A 17,943-nucleotide genomic window follows, 5' to 3' on the forward strand; every position below is an offset into this window, starting at 1 on the left:
AATCTGTCTGATTGGCTAAGAAATTTGAAACTTGTCTTGAACCTTGAACATATAGGATATGTTCTAGATTCAAATGTTCCTGGTCCCTTACCTCCAGAGGCCACACAAGAGGAACATGAAACTTTGGACAAGTGGAAGGAGTATGATATGAGAGCTAAGTGTTACATGCTTGCTTCTATGAGTAATGAGTTACAGAAGCAACATGAGAACATGCAGAGTGCGAGTGAGATCCTCCTTCACCTACAAGAGTTGTATGGTGAGCACAGCAGGAATGCTAGGTATGAGATATCTAGACAGCTATTCCGTATGAGGATGTCTGAGGGACAGAATGTTGGGGATCATGTCCACAAGATGATTCGGCTAATTGAGCAGTTGGAACATCTTGACTTCAACATGGATTTCCAACTACATACGGATTTGATCCTTCAGTCCCTTCGTGAGTCTTTTGGGAATTTTGTGACAAATTTCCATATGACTAAACAGGAATGCACCTTAGCTGAATTACTCAACATGCTGGTTATTGCCCAAAAGAATATGCCAGGCAATAAAGGAAAAGAGGTAGCTTTGGTTGCATTTTCATCTGCTGGAAAGTCCAATAAGAAGAAGGGCAATAAGAAAAAGAAACCTCAGATTCCTGGTCCTTCTAAGAAAATAGCTAAACAGAAAAGCAAGACTAAAGCTGATAAAGGCAAAGGAAAGTGTTTCCACTGCCAGCAGGAAAGTGTTTCCATTGCCAATAGGAAAGTGTTTCCATTGCCAGTAAGAAAGTGTTTCCACTGGCCAGAGTATAGCAATCTAAAAGAATACAATGCCATGGTGAAAACCAACTCAAGTTCAAAATATATTTGGCACTTAAGGTTATGTCATGTTGCAGAAGATAGGATTGCAAAATTGGAGAAAATGGGGATTCTATCCTCATTGGGCTCTGAGCCTACTCCAACTTGTGAATCTTGCCTTCAAGGCAAAATGACAAGATCACCCTTTGTTGGACAAGGGCTAAGAGCTGAAAATATTTTGGAACTAATACATAGTGATGTATGTGGTCCGTTTAAAGAAATGGCTATTGGGGTCTTTCATTATTTTATTACCTTTTCTGATGATAAATCAAGGTTTGGGTATTTGTATTTGATGAAATACAAACATGAATCCTTTGAAAAGTTCAAAGAATTTAAATCTGAAGTAGAAAATCAAACAGGAAAAAATATTAAAGCTCTTCGATCAGATCGTGGAGGTGAATATTTGAGTATTGAATTTGATGAATACTTGAGAGAGCATGGCATTGTTTCTCGGTGACTCCTCCGGGAACACCACGGTGAATGGTGTATCTGAAGGAGAAATCGTACCCTATTGGATATGTGCGTAGTATGATGAGCTATCTTGATATGCCAATCTCCTTTTGGGATTTGCATTAGAATCGACTTTATATATTCTGAATAGGATTCCATCAAAATCGTTTCTTCCACACCTTATGAGATATGGCATGGAAGAAAACCAAGTCTTAAGCATGTTAAGATTTGGGGTTGTCGACTTATATCAAAAAGTGAACACCGATAAATTGGAGACCGGATCGTAAAAGGTCGATTTGTTGGATATCCAAAAGATAGTTTTGGATATTATTTTTATTTGCCTACTTCACAAAGGTTGTGATAAGTAGAGATGCCACATTTCTTGAACAACAGTTTGTTCAAGAAGGAGGCAAAGGAAGGCAAATAGAGTTAGAATTGGGGAATTCGACCAACCAATGCATCGGATGGATATAGATCCATCTAGTCAACCTATACCCATTGATGAAACATCTACAAACTGTTCCTCGTAGAACAACTGGTATCTCACCCACCGGTGAGATATGGTTTTCTTCATGAAGAAGAACAAGAGTTGTCTACTCATGAAGAAGTAGATCATGGAGATGATCCACTTACCTATGAAGAAGCTATATCGGATATAGACTCTTCAAAATGGATTGATGCTATGAAATCGAGATTGATTCCATGTATAAGAATCAAGTTTGGGATCTTGTTGACCCACTTGAAGGTATTGTACCTATAGGGAACAAATGGGTTTTCAAGAAGAAAATTGGTTACGATGGAAAGGTAGAGACCTATAAGGCAAGGCTAGTAGCGAAAGGGTTTCGCCAAAGGCAAGGAATAGACTATGAGGAGACTTTCTACTTTGTTGCCATGCTTAAATCAATTAGGATTTTATTAGCAATACCTGAATACTAGCATGATGAGATTTGGCAGATGGATGTCAAAGCGACTTTTCTCAATGGATACATTGAAGAAAACATTTTCATGGAACAACCTAGGGATTTGAATCCCAAGATGGTTCCAAAGTATGCAAGCTAAAGCGATCCATTTATGGGTTGAAACAAGCTTCGAGGAGTTGGAACATCCGTTTTGATGAAGCCATTAAATCTTTTGGTTTTATCAAAAATGAGGATGAGCCATGTGTATATAAGAAGGTTAGTGACAGTGCTATCACTTTCCTTGTCTTATATGTGGATAACATATTGTTAATGGGTAATGATACAGGTATGTTGACGACTATAAAGGTATGGTTGTCAAATACATTCTCCATGAAAGACTTAGGGGAGGCAACCTATATTCTTGGGATTCTCATCTATAGAGATAGAGCGAAAAGAATAATTGGTTTATCCCAAAGTCTATACTTGGAAAAGGTGTTAAAGAGGTTTAACATGCTTGATTCCAAGAGAGGATTGTTAACAGTGAGACATGGTATCCACCTTTCTAAAGAGATGTCTCCAAAGACACACGAACAAAGAGATAAGATGGTCGATTCCATATGCTTGGCTATTGGAAGTTTAATGTATGCAATGTTGTGTACTAGGCCGGATATCGCATATCTTTATTAGTTTGACTAGCAGGTATCAATCCAATCCAGGTTTGGAACACTGGATAGCTGTCAAGAATATCCTTAAGTACTTGAGAAGAACTAAGGATTTATTCTTGATTTATGGAGGTGGAGACTTGCAATTGGATGGTTATACTGATTCTGATTTCCAATCAGATATCGATGATAGAAAGTCTACCTCTGGATATGTGTTCATTTGTAATGGAGGTGCAGTCAGTTGGAAGAGTTCCAAACAAAGCACGACTGCAGATTCCACTCATCGAGGTGAGTATATTCTTTGCATCGAATCTTTGCAAAGGAAGTCGTTTGGATAAAGAAGTTCATGTGAGAACTTACAGTAGTTCCTTCCATTGAGTCGGGTTCCATTACCTTTGTGACAACAATGGAGCAGTCATACAGGCTAAGGAACTAAGGTCTCACCCAAAATCCAAACACATAGAAAGGCACTACCACATTATCAGATATATAGTTGGGCAAGGCGATATAGCCATGCAGAAAAATAACATCAGCTGAAAAAACCAGCTGATCCATTCACTAAGCCTTTGTCACAAGCTCAGTTAGACTGACATCTTGAGAAGATGGGTCTAAAATATTGTAATGAATGGCTCTAGTGCTAGTGGGAGATTGTTAGTAGTATGCCCTAGAGCATATCATTTAGTATGTATCTTGTACATAATTTTATTAATAAAAGGCATTTCCACTTTTCCGTTTACATAATATATTTATGTGTAATAGAAAAGGTCCATTGATATTTTGTTAGAAATATTATTCTTAAGTTGTTAAGAATATGAGTGACAATATTTCTAGCACAAAGTATCATAAATAGGTTCACAATCGAGGATACTTCATAATAAGGACATGACTTATCCAGAAAGATTGTATTCATGTTTGTTCCCAAGTTATTTATATGAGATATAAATAAGATGGAATGGTGAGTCTCATGCCATATAACAAACTTGATAGGCACTTATAAATGATAAGTAGGCCGAACCAGTGACACTTATGACAAGCACATGGAGTTTACTCTTGTCAATGTTTTGTCATAAATCATATCGATTGCATATAATCTTTAGACACTGAGATAGCACAGTTATCTTGTATATAGGTAGTTTGAGTTTGATCTTGCTTTCATACTTGTACTATGTATGGGTATATGGGCATGTGTTGGCTCACGCTAGTTATATATGGAGGTAGGTGTTGATCAAGATGGAATCTGTTCCTCTAAGTAAATAGAGTTAAAATCTTATGTTCATTTAATTGTTCTTGATGTTTCAAGTTCTGGCAGACAGATAGATTTATTCGTAAAAGAGTTTACGATGAGAAAAATCTTTTAATCAAGAACTGGAATTAAAAGAGAACATAATATTCATAGCAAATGGAGTTTGACATAAACCATGACTCCGGCTTGAGTTGGGATTTTGTATGAGAAAGATTCTAGTGGATGGTAACATATGATTATAGGTTCATTTAAGGTAAACCTTATTACTAATTGTGTGGCCATGGCATGCTATGCTAGGTGTTAACCATGGTCTATGAGGTTCATAAAATGATTTAGAGAAATCATTTATGGTAAGAAAGAGTTCGATGATATTAAGAGTTGATATCATGTCTCATTGCCAATTAGTGATGAGCCTAGTAAGTCACATACATACACAAGTTATCACCTATTTAAATATGATTTAATTAATTAATTAAATAGTTTAATTCATTAATTAAATAGATTTGTTTTGAGATAAAATTGCAAAGTCCTAGCATGACTTGAAACCAAATCTAGATTATTGGATGTGTAGTATAAATTAAATTTATAGTTAAAGTGTTTAAATATGAATTTAATTGATGAGAAATTAATTAATAGAGATTAATTAATTAATTTATATTTGATATAATTAATTAGAAGAAGAAAATAATTATTTTGGGTTAAGAACTCAAAATTAAGACACAGGGGCATTTTGGTCATTTCACAGTGTGACACGTGGCACCATGAGATGGTGACACATGGCTTAACACATAAGCTTGCCAAATATTTTTTAATCATGTAAGATGATTAAAATCAAGATTAAATATAGGTTTGACACTTGGCACAATGTGATTGGGTCACTTAAACCTAGAGCTAATCAAAAGGTGACATGTGGCTAGGGTTTAATGTGTTAACCTAGCTATTTAAGTGTGGTTATGAAAAGAAAACATAACCAGCAGCCTCTCCTCTCATATGTCACGCCACTTTGAGCCTCTCCAGCTATTTCTCTTCATCTCTCATCAATTCAAAGAGATTAGCCATCAATCTCTTGAATTAAGAACACTATAAATTGTTTCTAGTGTCCTGTTTACATCTTTAATCTCTTAAAAGGCAGAACTTGATTTTCTAATTAATAGAAAAAACTTTAGAAGCTATTCAAGGGCTGCCATAGGTGTTCTTGGTGTGGACAAGCTAGAGGGACAACATCTGGTGTCCTGAAGACGAATTTCAAAGGCGCAGACACGCTGCAGCACATCAAGAGGTTAGTGTAATCGTTCTTGATTTAATCTAGGGTTCTAAAATTAATCTGATTAATTTTAAAATCTTAAATGGCAAATACAGATCCAAAAACATATTAAAAGAGTTTTAATATGTTGTTTATTATTGAAATCAAATAGATAAAAATAAATCTTGCATGGTGCATGTGACCCTAGGTGAAAATTTTTGAATTCAATGGTGTAATCTTGTGTTTTTCACGCTTCCGTTCCTTCAAAAGGGACCTTGGTCCTACTGCGTACAGCATGACCCTAAGCAATCCGAATTTGCATTTGGTTCCAATACTTCTATCATACTCTAATTGGTCACAAATGACCATTTCTCACCTCAAACCAAGTCCAATACACCATTTAACACATTCACACATTTTTGTCTTCTAAACCCTAGGTGCCAAACCCTAATTCACCAATATGTTGCCTTTAACTACTACAATGCATCCAAACATCACTTCCATACTCATACCCACTTACCTACACTTTGAATTCAATCAAATTCATGCACATACACATCAAAACCCTAGCTGGCCAAATTTTCCTCTTGTCCTCCAACAATTATTTCCTTTTAATTTTAAGTTAAAATTTGAGCTACTTGAACCAAAAACATAGAAATTAAGCTAAGAAATGGAAGTTTGCTTAATAACCTTACTTTGAATTTTCACCTCTTCAAAACCTCTTCCTTTCTTCTTCTTTTTTGTTGTCAAGTTCTCTATCAAAGCTTGAAATCAAGATTTAATGATGGAAGTTTAACTTTCTATGGTGGGATTTAAGGTTTGATCAAGCTCAAAATGAGCTTCCATGGAGTTTTGGTGAGGGAGAAGTGAGAGAGAGATGGTTCACGTTTTTTAAGAAGATGAAGTCTTTTTTTTTCATTTTCTTTTATGAATTTATCCTTTAGGAAGACCATAAATTAAATTAATTAAATTTTTATTATAATATTTATTGCATCATGCCTGAGGTCATGCATGATGTCATCACTTTTTACTTTTTCTTTTTTTCTTTTTTTTATTTATTTTTCTATTAGTTCTTTAATTTAACTCTCGATTATAAAATTTTTTTTTCTCTGATTTTATTTGATAATTAGGTCAGGAGTCAGCTCTCAGGGTTAATTGACCAAATTGCCCTCACGGTTCAACCCGGCTTGTAAATAATTCAATATTTCTTTCGGCTCCCTGACCTAATTATTTGACTGGCTTAACAATTCCTTTTCATGATTTTCTCTTTTCCAATGCTTTTATAATAGTCCTAAGGACCGCAGCGTCACATTTTACAGTTCGAAATTTGAGTTTAAATCGAGTTCGCAGTCCTTCCCGAGAAGGTCACTCATCGCTGTGACTCTCGGCTCATTTAACTTCTTATGTTATGTTTTTCTTATTTATACTTAACTAATTGGCAATTACTAATTATTTGTGCTCAGGGCTTATCTAGTTGTCTTAAATATGGTTATAATCCCCTCAGTTATCCGGACTGATACCAGTCACCGAAACAGTAACATATACTAGGCTATGCAAATAGGGGTATTACAGTAAAAGTCTATCAACTTTACTGAGAAATATAGACTGTGAAATATGTTAGTAGTATGCCCTAGAGCATATCATTTAGTATGTATCTTGTACATATTTTTATTAATAAAAGGCATTTCCATTTTTCTATTTATATAATATATTTATGTGTAATAGAAAAGGTCCATTGATATTTTGTTAGAAATATTATTCTTAAGTTGTTAAGAATATGAGTGACAATATTTCTAGCACAAAGTATCATAAATAGGTTCACAATCGAGGATACTTCATAATAAGGACATGACTTACCCAGAAAGATTGTATTCATGTTTGTTCCTAAGTTATTTATATGAGATATAAATAAGATGGAATGGTGAGTCTCATGCCATATAACAAACATGATAGGCACTTATAAATGATAAGTAGGCCGAACCAGTGACACTTATGACAAGCACATGGAGTTTACTCTTGTCAATGTTTTATCATAAATCATATCAGTGCATATAATCTTTAGACCTGAGATAGCACAGTTATCTTGTATATAGGTAGTTTGAGTTTGATACTGCTTTCATACTTGTACTGTGTATGGGTATATTGGCATCTGTTGGCTCCTACTAGTTATATATGGAGGTAGGTGTTGATCAAGATGGAATCTGTTCCTCTAAGTAAATAGAGATAAAATCCTATGTTCATTTAATTGTTCTTGATGTTTCAAGTTCCTGGCCAGACAGATAGATTTATTGAGAAAGAGTTTCGATGAGAAAATCTTTTAATCAAGAACTGGAATTAAAAGAGAACATAATATTCATTGCAAATGGAGTTTGACATAATCCTTGACTCGAGCTTGAGTTGGGATTTTGTAACAGAGAGATTCTAGTGCATGGTAACATATGATTATAGGTTCATTTAAGGTAAACCTTATTACTAATTGGGTGGCCATGGCATGCTATGCTAGGTGTTAACCATGGTCTATGAGGTTCATAAAATGATTTAGAGAAATCATTTATGGTGAGAAAGAGTTCTGATGATATTAAGAGTTGATATCATGTCTCATTGCCAATTAGTGATGAGCCTAGTAAGTCACACACATACACAAGTTATCACCTAATTAAATATGATTTAATTAATTAATTAAAGAGTTTAATTGATTAATTAAATAGGTTTGGTTTGCAATTAGTTTGCAAAGTCCCTAGCATGTCTTGAAACCAAATCTAGATTATTGGATGTATAATATAAGTTAAATTTATATTTAAAGTGTTTAAATATGAATTTAATTAATGAGAAATTAATTAATAGAGATTAATTAATTAATTTATATTTGATATAAATTAATTAGAAGAAGAAAAATAATTATTTTGGGTTGAAGAACTCAAAATTAAGACACAGGGGCATTTTGGTCATTTTGCAGTGTGACACGTGGCACTATGAGATGGTGACACATGGCATAACAAATAAGCTTGCCAAATGTTTTTTAATCATGTAAGATGATTAAAATCAAGATTACATATAGGTTTGACACTTGGCACAATGTGATTGGGTCACTTAAACCTAGAGCTAATCAAAGGGTGACATGTGGCAAGGGTTTAATGTGTTAACCTAGCTATTTAAGTGTTGTTATGAGAAAATAAAATACAACCATCAGCCACACTCCTTTGTCACGCCACTTTGAGGGTTTTCTTCTCTTCTTCTTCATCTCTCATCAATTCAAAGAGATTAGCCATCAATCTCTTGAATTAAGAACACTAGAAATTGTTTCTAGTGTCCTGTTTACATCTTTAATCTCTTAAAAGGCAGAACTTGATTTTCTAATTAATAGAAAAAGTTTTAGAAGCTATTCAAGGGCTGCCATAGGTGTTCTTGGTGTGGACAAGCTAGAGGGACAACATCCGTGTCTCAAGACGAATCTCAAAGCGCAGAACATTGCGGTTCATCAAGAGGTTAGTGTAATCGTTCTTGATTTAATCTAGGGTTCTAAAATTAATCTGATTAATTTTAAAATCTTAAATGGCAAATATAGATCCAAAAACTTATTAAAAGAGTTTTAATATGTTGTTTATCATTGAAATCAAATAGATAAAAATAAATCTTGCATGATGCATGTGACCCTATGTGAAAATTTTTGAATTCAATGGTATAAACTTGTGTTTTTTACGCTTCTGTTCCTTCAATTGGTATCAGAGCCACTATATTTTCCATTTAGATTGTTTATTATATGATTTAATTGTGTGATTTGATCATGAGATGATTGATCCATTGCTGGTTGGATCAAGAGTTGTGGCGGCATGCTTGATGAACTCCAACATGGTGCGCATGGCTTTGGAAGATCATGGTGCGCATGGTTGTTATTAAATTCTGCAATTGTTGCATGATGAAAGGTTCATCATATGACTAATTAAAATGTTTAATTAGGATTTTTAATCACACAATTAAATTATGATTCAAATCAAAAATTTTAAAAATTGTTTGAATGTGATTCAAATTTGAATTTTAAAAGTTGTTTGAATGTGATTCAAATCTGAATTTTTAAAGTTGTTTGAATCATATTTAAATCTGATTTTTTAAAATTGATTGAATAAAATTCAGATCTGATTTTTTAAAAAATGTTTGAATGTGATTCAAATCTGATTTTTTTAAAAATGTTTGAATGTGATTCAAATCTGAATTTTTGAAGTTGTTTGAATGTGATTCAAATCTGAATTTTTAAATTTGTTTGAATGAGATTTAAATCTGAATTTTTAAATTTATTTGAATCATATTCAAATCTGGATTTTTAAGTTGAATATGAGATATTCAATTTAATTTAAGTATGTATGTTTTATTTAATTGTTAAATAGTGATATGCATGATGGATGATCATGGACTATAAAAGACCAATGTGATTGGATTTATTTCTTTTATGTTTCTTTGGGATTGTAAATTAATTAATTTATTTTAATTTATTTTGGGCATGTATTATTAAGTTTGTAATAATTTTTGGGTTGTAATTTCATTTATTTAAGTTCTTGTAAATTCACCTTGGTATGCCAAGGATTACTATGTAATATTGGATTGCAAGAAGTTCAAGGAGGTCAAGAGCATTGGTGGGACCAGTGGGAGGAATTCAAGATCAAGTGTTGATTATGTACTCCTTCAGCAACTCTTGTAAAATGAATGAATGAAATGCACCTAGGAATGTCCTGATTCAATTCTTGGTGGCTCGAATTGAATCCTTTAGAAAGTCCATGATCATACCATATTTACCGCTTATCCATGAATGCATGAGATGTATGGGAATGTATGCAATTATATGATATATGCATGCTAAATGGATAATGTGCAAAGTGAGACCTTAATAGTAAATAGAATGACCATAAAATCTTCCAAACAAATGATTAAGTTGGAAATGCTATAATTAAAGTAATTATAACATAGGCCCTCCATTGAGGCAATTATTTTAAGAAATTTTAAATAGTTGCATAAGATGCAATTTATTTAAGAGATTTTCTTAAGAATAATTGTTAAGCATGAGATGTTGTAAATATGTAAATGGTTTGGTGGCCAATATTGGATGTACCTGAGGACATTAAAATTATTTACATAATTACTGGCTCAATGGGATCAACTTAACTAATGCAAGATAAGTCAATAATGGATGTACCTGAGATTTTGAGCATTATGGGCTAGGTAAAGGATTGAACCTCACATGAGATGTGATGGGCAAAGAGTTGCTCACTTATAGTTTATTGTAATTCCAATAATGGATGTACCTGAGGATGATCAATAGAATTATAAGAATTCAATCACCCACTAGAAATCCATCCAACTAGGATTTTCGTTTTCTACTTTGGAAGTGTAGGATTTGCTAAGTTAGTGGGAGGACCAATTTGATTAAAAGACCATAATCATTTTGGTTAATTACATGATACATTTACTAATTAATCTGGTTATTTTCTGCAGTTAATTTTCTGATAAAAATGAGCACAAAACAACCACCACCATCCAATATCCTTGCAAGCATACTTAATCACAATAGGTTGACAGGACCTAATCTGTCTGATTGGCTAAGAAATTTGAAACTTGTCCTGAACCTTGAACATATAGGATATGTTCTAGATTCAAATGTTCCTGGTCCCTTACCTCCAGAGGCCACACAAGAGGAACATGAAACTTTGGACAAGTGGAAGGAGCATGATATGAGAGCTAAGTGTTACATGCTTGCTTCCATGAATAATGAGTTACAGAAGCAACATGAGAACATGCAGAGTGCGGGTGAGATCCTCCTTCACCTACAAGAGTTGTATGGTGAGCACAGCAGGAATGCTAGGTATGAGATATCTAGACAGCTATTCCGTATGAGGATGTCTGAGGGACAGAATGTTGGGGATCATGTCCACAAGATGATTTGGCTGATTGAGCAGTTGTAACATCTTGACTTCAACATGGATTTCCAACTACAGATGGTTTTGATCCTTCAGTCCCTTCCTGAGTCTTTTCGGAATTTTGTGACAAATTTTCATATGACTAAACAGGAATGCACCTTAGCTGGTTTACTCAACATGCTGGTTATTGCCCAAAAGAATATGCCAGGCAATAAAGGAAAAGAGGTAGCTTTGGTTGCATCTTCTTCTGCTGGAAAGTCCAACAAGAAGAAGGGCAATAAGAAAAAGAAACCTCAGATTCCTGGTCCTTCTAAGAAAATAGCTAAACAGAAAAGGAAGACTAAAGCTGATGAAGGCAAAGGAAAGTGTTTCCACTGCCAACAGGAAAGTGTTTCCATTGCCAATAAGAAAGTGTTTCCACTGGCCAGAGTATAGCAATCTAAATGAATGCAATGCCGTGGTGAAAACCAACTCAAGTTCAAAATATATTTGGCACTTAAGGTTATGTCATGTTGCAGAAGATAGGATTACAAAATTGGAGAAAATGGGGATTCTATCCTCATTGGGCTCTGAGCCTACTCCAACTTATGAATCTTGCCTTCAGGGCAAAATGACTAGATCACCCTTTGTTGGACAGGGGCTAAGAGCTGAAAATATTTTAGAGCTAATACATAATGATGTATGTGGTCCATTTAAAAAAATGGCTAGAGGGGGTTTTCATTATTTTATTACATTTACTGATGATAACTCAAGGTTTGGGTATTTGTATTTGATGAAATACAAACATGAATCTTTTGAAAAGTTCAAAGAATTTAAATCTGAAGTAGAAAATCAAACAGGAAAGAATATTAAAGCTCTTTGATCAGATCGTGGAGGTGAATATTTGAGTACTGAATTTGATGAATACTTGAGAGAGCATGGCATTGTTTCTCAGCTGACTCCTCCAGGAACGCCACAGCTGAATGGTGTATCTGAAAGGAGAAATCGTACCCTATTGGATATGGTACGTAGTATGATGAGCTATACTGATATGCCAATCTCCTTTTGGGGATTTGCATTAGAATCAGCTTTGTATATTCTGAATAGGATTCCATCAAAATCAGTTTCTTCCACACCTTATGAGATATGGCATGGAAGAAAACCAAGTCTTAAGCATGTTAAGATTTGGGGTTATCCAGCTTATATCAAAAAGCTGAACACTGATAAATTGGAGACCAGATCAGAAAAAGGTCGATTTGTTGGATATCCAAAAGACAGTTTTGGATATTATTTTTATTTGCCTACTTCCCAAAAGGTTGTGATAAGTAGAGATGCCACATTTCTTGAACAACAGTTTGTTCAAGAAGGAGGCAAAGGAAGGCAAATAGAGTTAGAATTGGAGAATTCTGACCAACCAGCATCGGATGGATATAGATCCATCTAGTCAACCAATACCCGTTGATGAAACATCTACAGCTGTTCCTCGTAGAACAACCAGGGTATCTCACCCACCGGTGAGATATGGTTTTCTTCATGAAGAAGAACAAGAGTTGTCTACTCATGAAGAAGTAGATCATGGAGATAATCCACTTACCTATGAAGAAGCTATATCAGATATAGACTCTTCAAAATGGATTGATGCTATGAAATCCGAGATTGATTCCATGTATAAGAATCAAGTTTGGGATCTTGTTAACCCACCTGAAGGTATTGTACCTATAGGGAACAAATGGGTTTTCAAGAAGAAAATTGGTTCTGATGGAAAGGTAGAGACCTATAAAGCAAGGCTAGTAGCGAAAGGGTTTCGCCAAAGGCAAGGAATCGACTATGAGGAGACTTTCTGCTTTGTTGCCATGCTTAAATCAATTAGGATTTTATTAGCAATAGCTGCGTACTATGATTATGAGATTTGGCGGATGGATGTCAAAGCGACTTTTCTCAATGGATACATTGAAGAAAACATTTTCATGGAACAACCTAAGGGATTTGAATCCCAAGATGGTTCCAAGGTATGCAAGCTAAAGCGATCTATTTATGGGTTGAAACAAGCTTCGAGGAGTTGGAACACTCGTTTTGATGAAGCCATTAAATCCTTTGGTTTTATCAAAAATGAGGATGAGCCATGTGTATATAAGAAGGTTAGTGACAGTGCTATCACTTTCCTTGTCTTATATGTGGATGACATACTATTGATGGGTAATGACACAGGTATGTTGACGACTATAAAGGTATGGTTGTCAAATACATTCTCCATGAAAGACTTAGGGGAGGCAACCTATATTCTTGGGATTCGCATCTATAGAGATAGAGTGAAAAGAATAATTGGTTTATCCCAAAGTCTATACTTGGAAAAGGTGTTAAAGAGGTTTAACATGCTTGATTCCAAGAGAGGATTGTTACCAGTGAGACATGGTATCCATCTTTCTAAAGAGATGTCTCCAAAGACACCTGAAGAAAGAGATAAGATGGCCAGGATTCCATATGCTTAGGCTATTGGAAGTTTAATGTATGCAATGTTGTGTACTAGGCCGGATATCGCATATGCTGTTAGTTTGACTAGCAGGTATCAATCCAATCCAGGTTTGGAACATCGATAGTCACAAGAATATCCTTAAGTACTTGAGAAGAACTAAGGATTTATTCTTGATTTATGGAGGTGGAGACTTGCAATTGGATGGTTATACTGATTCTGATTTCCAATCAGATATCGATGATAGAAAGTCTACCTCTGGATATGTGTTTATTTATAATGGAGGTGCAGTCAGTTGGAAGAGTTCCAAACAGAGCATGACTGCAGATTCCACTACAGAGGCTGAGTATATTCTTTGCATCGAATCTTTGCAAAGGAAGCTGTTTGGATAAAGAAGTTCGTGACAGAACTTATAGTAGTTCCTTCCATTGAGTCAGCAGTTCCACTACACTGTGACAATAATGGAGCAGTCATACAGGCTAAGGAACTAAGGTCTCACCCAAAATCCAAACACATAGAAAGGCACTACCACATTATCAGACATATAGTTGGGCAAAGGCGATATAGCTATGCAGAAAAATAGCATCAGCTGAAAATCCAGCTGATCCATTCACTAAGCCTATGTCACAGACTCAGTTAGACCGACATCTTGAGAAGATAGGTCTAAGATATTGTAATGAATGGCTCTAGTGCTAGTGGGAGATTGTTAGTAGTATGCCCTAGAGCATATCATTTAGTATGTATCTTGTACATATTTTTATTAATAAAAGGCATTTCTATTTTTCTATTTATATAATATATTTATGTGTAATAGAAAAGGTCCATTGATATTTTGTTAGAAATATTATTCTTAAGCTGTTAAGAATATGAGTGACAATATTTCTAGCACAAAGTATAATAAATAGGTTCACAATCGAGGATACTTTATAATAAGGACATGACTTATCCAGAAAGAATGTATTCATGTTTGTTCCTAAGTTATTTATATGAGATATAAATAAGATGGAATGGTGAGTCTCATGCCATATAACAAACATGATAGGCACTTATAAATGATAAGTAGGCCGAACCAGTGACACTTATGACAAGCACATGGAGTTTACTCTTGTCAATGTTTTGTCATAAATCATATCAGTGCATATAATCTTTAGACATGAGATAGCACAGTTATCTTGTATATAGGTAGTTTGAGTTTGATACTGCTTTCATACTTGTACTGTGTATGGGTATATGGGCATCTGTTGGCTCCTACTAGTTATATATGGAGGTAGGTGTTGATCAAGATGGAATCTGTTCCTCTAAGTAAATAGAGATAAAATCCTATGTTCATTTAATTGTTCTTGATGTTTCAAGTTCCTGGCCAGGACAGATAGATTTATTCCGAAAAGAGTTTTTGATGAGAAAATCTTTTTAATAAAGAACTGGAATTAAAAGAGAACATAATATTCATAGCAAATGGAGTTTGACATAAACCATGACTCCAGCTTGAGTTGGGATTTTGTATGTAGAGATTCTAGTGCATGGTAACATAAGATTATAGGTTCATTTAAGGTAAACCTTATTACTAATTGGGTGGCCATGGCATGCTATGCTAGGTGTTAACCATGGTCTATGAAGTTCATAAAATGATTTAGAGAAATCATTTATGGTGAGAAAGAGTTCTGATGATATTAAGAGTTGATATCATGTCTCATTGCCAATTAGTGATGAGCCTAGTAAGTCACACACATACACAAGTTATCACCTAATTAAATATGATTTAATTAATTAATTAAAGAGTTTAATTGATTAATTAAATAGGTTTGGTTTGCAATTAGTTTGCAAAGTCCCTAGCATGTCTTGAAACCAAATCTAGATTATTGGATGTATAATATAAGTTAAATTTATATTTAAAGTGTTTAAATATGAATTTAATTAATGAGAAATTAATTAATAGAGATTAATTAATTAATTTATATTTGATATAAATTAATTAGAAGAAGAAAAATAATTATTTTGGGTTGAAGAACTCAAAATTAAGACACAGGGGCATTTTGGTCATTTTGCAGTGTGACACGTGGCACCATGAGATGGTGACACATGGCATAACAAATAAACTTGCCAAATGTTTTTTAATCATGTAAGATGATTAAAATCAAGATTACATATAGGTTTGACACTTGGCACAATGTGATTGGGTCACTTAAACCTAGAGCTAATCAAAGGGTGACATGTGGCAAGCGTTTAATGTGTTAACCTACTATTTAAGTGTTGTTATGAGAAAATAAAATACAACCAGCAACCACACTCCTTTGTCACGCCACTTTGAGGGTTTTCTTCTCTTCTTCTTCATCTCTCATCAATTCAAAGAGATTAGCCATCAATCTCTTGAATTAAGAACACTAGAAATTGTTTCTAGTGTCCTGTTTACATCTTTAATCTCTTAAAAGGCAGAGCTTGATTTTCTAATTAATAGAAAAAGCTTTAGAAGCTATTCAAGGGCTTCCATAGGTGTTCTTGGTGTGGACAAGCTAGAGGGACAACATTTGGTGTTCTGAAGACGAATCTCAAAGGCGCAGACACGATGCGGTTCATCAAGAGGTTAGTGTAATCGTTCTTGATTTAATCTAGGGTTCTAAAATTAATCTGATTAATTTTAAAATCTTAAATGGCAAATACAGATCCAAAAACATATTAAAAGAGTTTTAATATGTTGTTTATCATTGAAATCAAATAGATAAAAATAAATCTTGCATGATGCATGTGACCCTAGGTGAAAATTTTTGAATTCAATGGTATAAACTTGTGTTTTTCACGCTTCCGTTCGTTCAAAATATTTGAGATTTGATATTATCATATTAAAATGTTTTCAATCGGTTTGGAAGGATAGTTTGTCCGAAATACATAGGGTACCTTGCTAAATTTTTATTACCATTTTTGAAACACTGATTTTATCAAAGTATGAAAATAGTATCAGCATGATATGAATATTACATAAAAGACTTCTTAAAATCAAATTGAGTTCAGGAAATGAAATAATCACAAACTAGGTGTTCCGGCACACCGTGTAGCACGCCTTGCTCGGCTATACTGTAGACGGGTGAGGGGTATTGCATTTACTGGTACCAGAGCATGGTTTAGGCATTTTTGAACCTAGATAGATTGCATATCATGCATTGCATTGTAAGTGTTAAGATGACTCTAATGCAGACCTTTTGATTTAATTTGTTATTTTGATCAAAATATAGACTCCACATCACAGAGAGTGGTCAATGAGGAAGTGTAAAGTCATGCTCCATCTATGACTGAACCAGGAGAAAGGAGGGAACCTGCTCCACCAGCATTGTGTGCACTAGCCACATTTCAAAGAAATGGTCGAGTTCTTTAGACAGATGGCGTGAGTTATACCACCACCACCACCTCCACATCAAAAATCTCATATGGAGAGACTCAGAAGTTCTGAGCAAAGGGATTTTGGGCAAAAGGGAAGATGATTCACACAGCTTGAAAACCGGTTGGACAGAATCGAAGAGTCTTGAAACAACTTCATTGTACTCCAGAGCGTAATTTGGAAGTCAGATAACTATTGCAAGATGATGCATACCAATGGTGGGATACAGTAACTAGTGAGGTGCCACCAGAACAGATAACTTGGGATTTCTTTCTCACTGGGTTCTGAAAGAAGTATATGGGCAGTGTATACCTGGAAGAGAAGAGAAGGGAGTTTATTACCCTACGCCAGAGACAACTAACAGTGACTGAATATGAAAGAGAATTTTTCAGACTGAGCCGCTATGGGCGGGAAATAGTCCCTAATGAGGTAGAGAGATGTAAGAGATTTGAGGAAGGACTCAATGATAACATTAAAGCAATGATTACAGCCTTAGGGATTACAGAGTTTGCCAAATTAGTGGAAGCTGCACTGAAGATTGAAAAAGTTAGAATGAATGAGCGTAAATGGGATGTATGACAAAAGAAAAGAGGTCAGGGTCAGACCCATACATCTTCTGCCCCTAGTAAGAAATTCAAAGGTTCGCCTACTCAGAGTTTCAGTAGAGCACCAAGTCAGGGTCAGTCACAAAGGCCCAAATCCCAGTTTGCACCAAGGAGAGGCTAGTACACCCCTTCAATGGCTAGCTCTCCAGGGACAGGGTACAGGGTACTAGCCCCAACAGTATCTATTGCTTACCCACATTGCCAAAAATGGCATAAGGGTGAATATTGGAGGATGATAGGTGCTTGTTTACGGTGTGGATCTACAGAACACCTAGTCCGA

The sequence above is a fragment of the Hevea brasiliensis genome, chromosome 2 (assembly GCF_030052815.1).
Source record: "Hevea brasiliensis isolate MT/VB/25A 57/8 chromosome 2, ASM3005281v1, whole genome shotgun sequence".
NCBI lineage: Eukaryota > Viridiplantae > Streptophyta > Magnoliopsida > Malpighiales > Euphorbiaceae > Hevea > Hevea brasiliensis.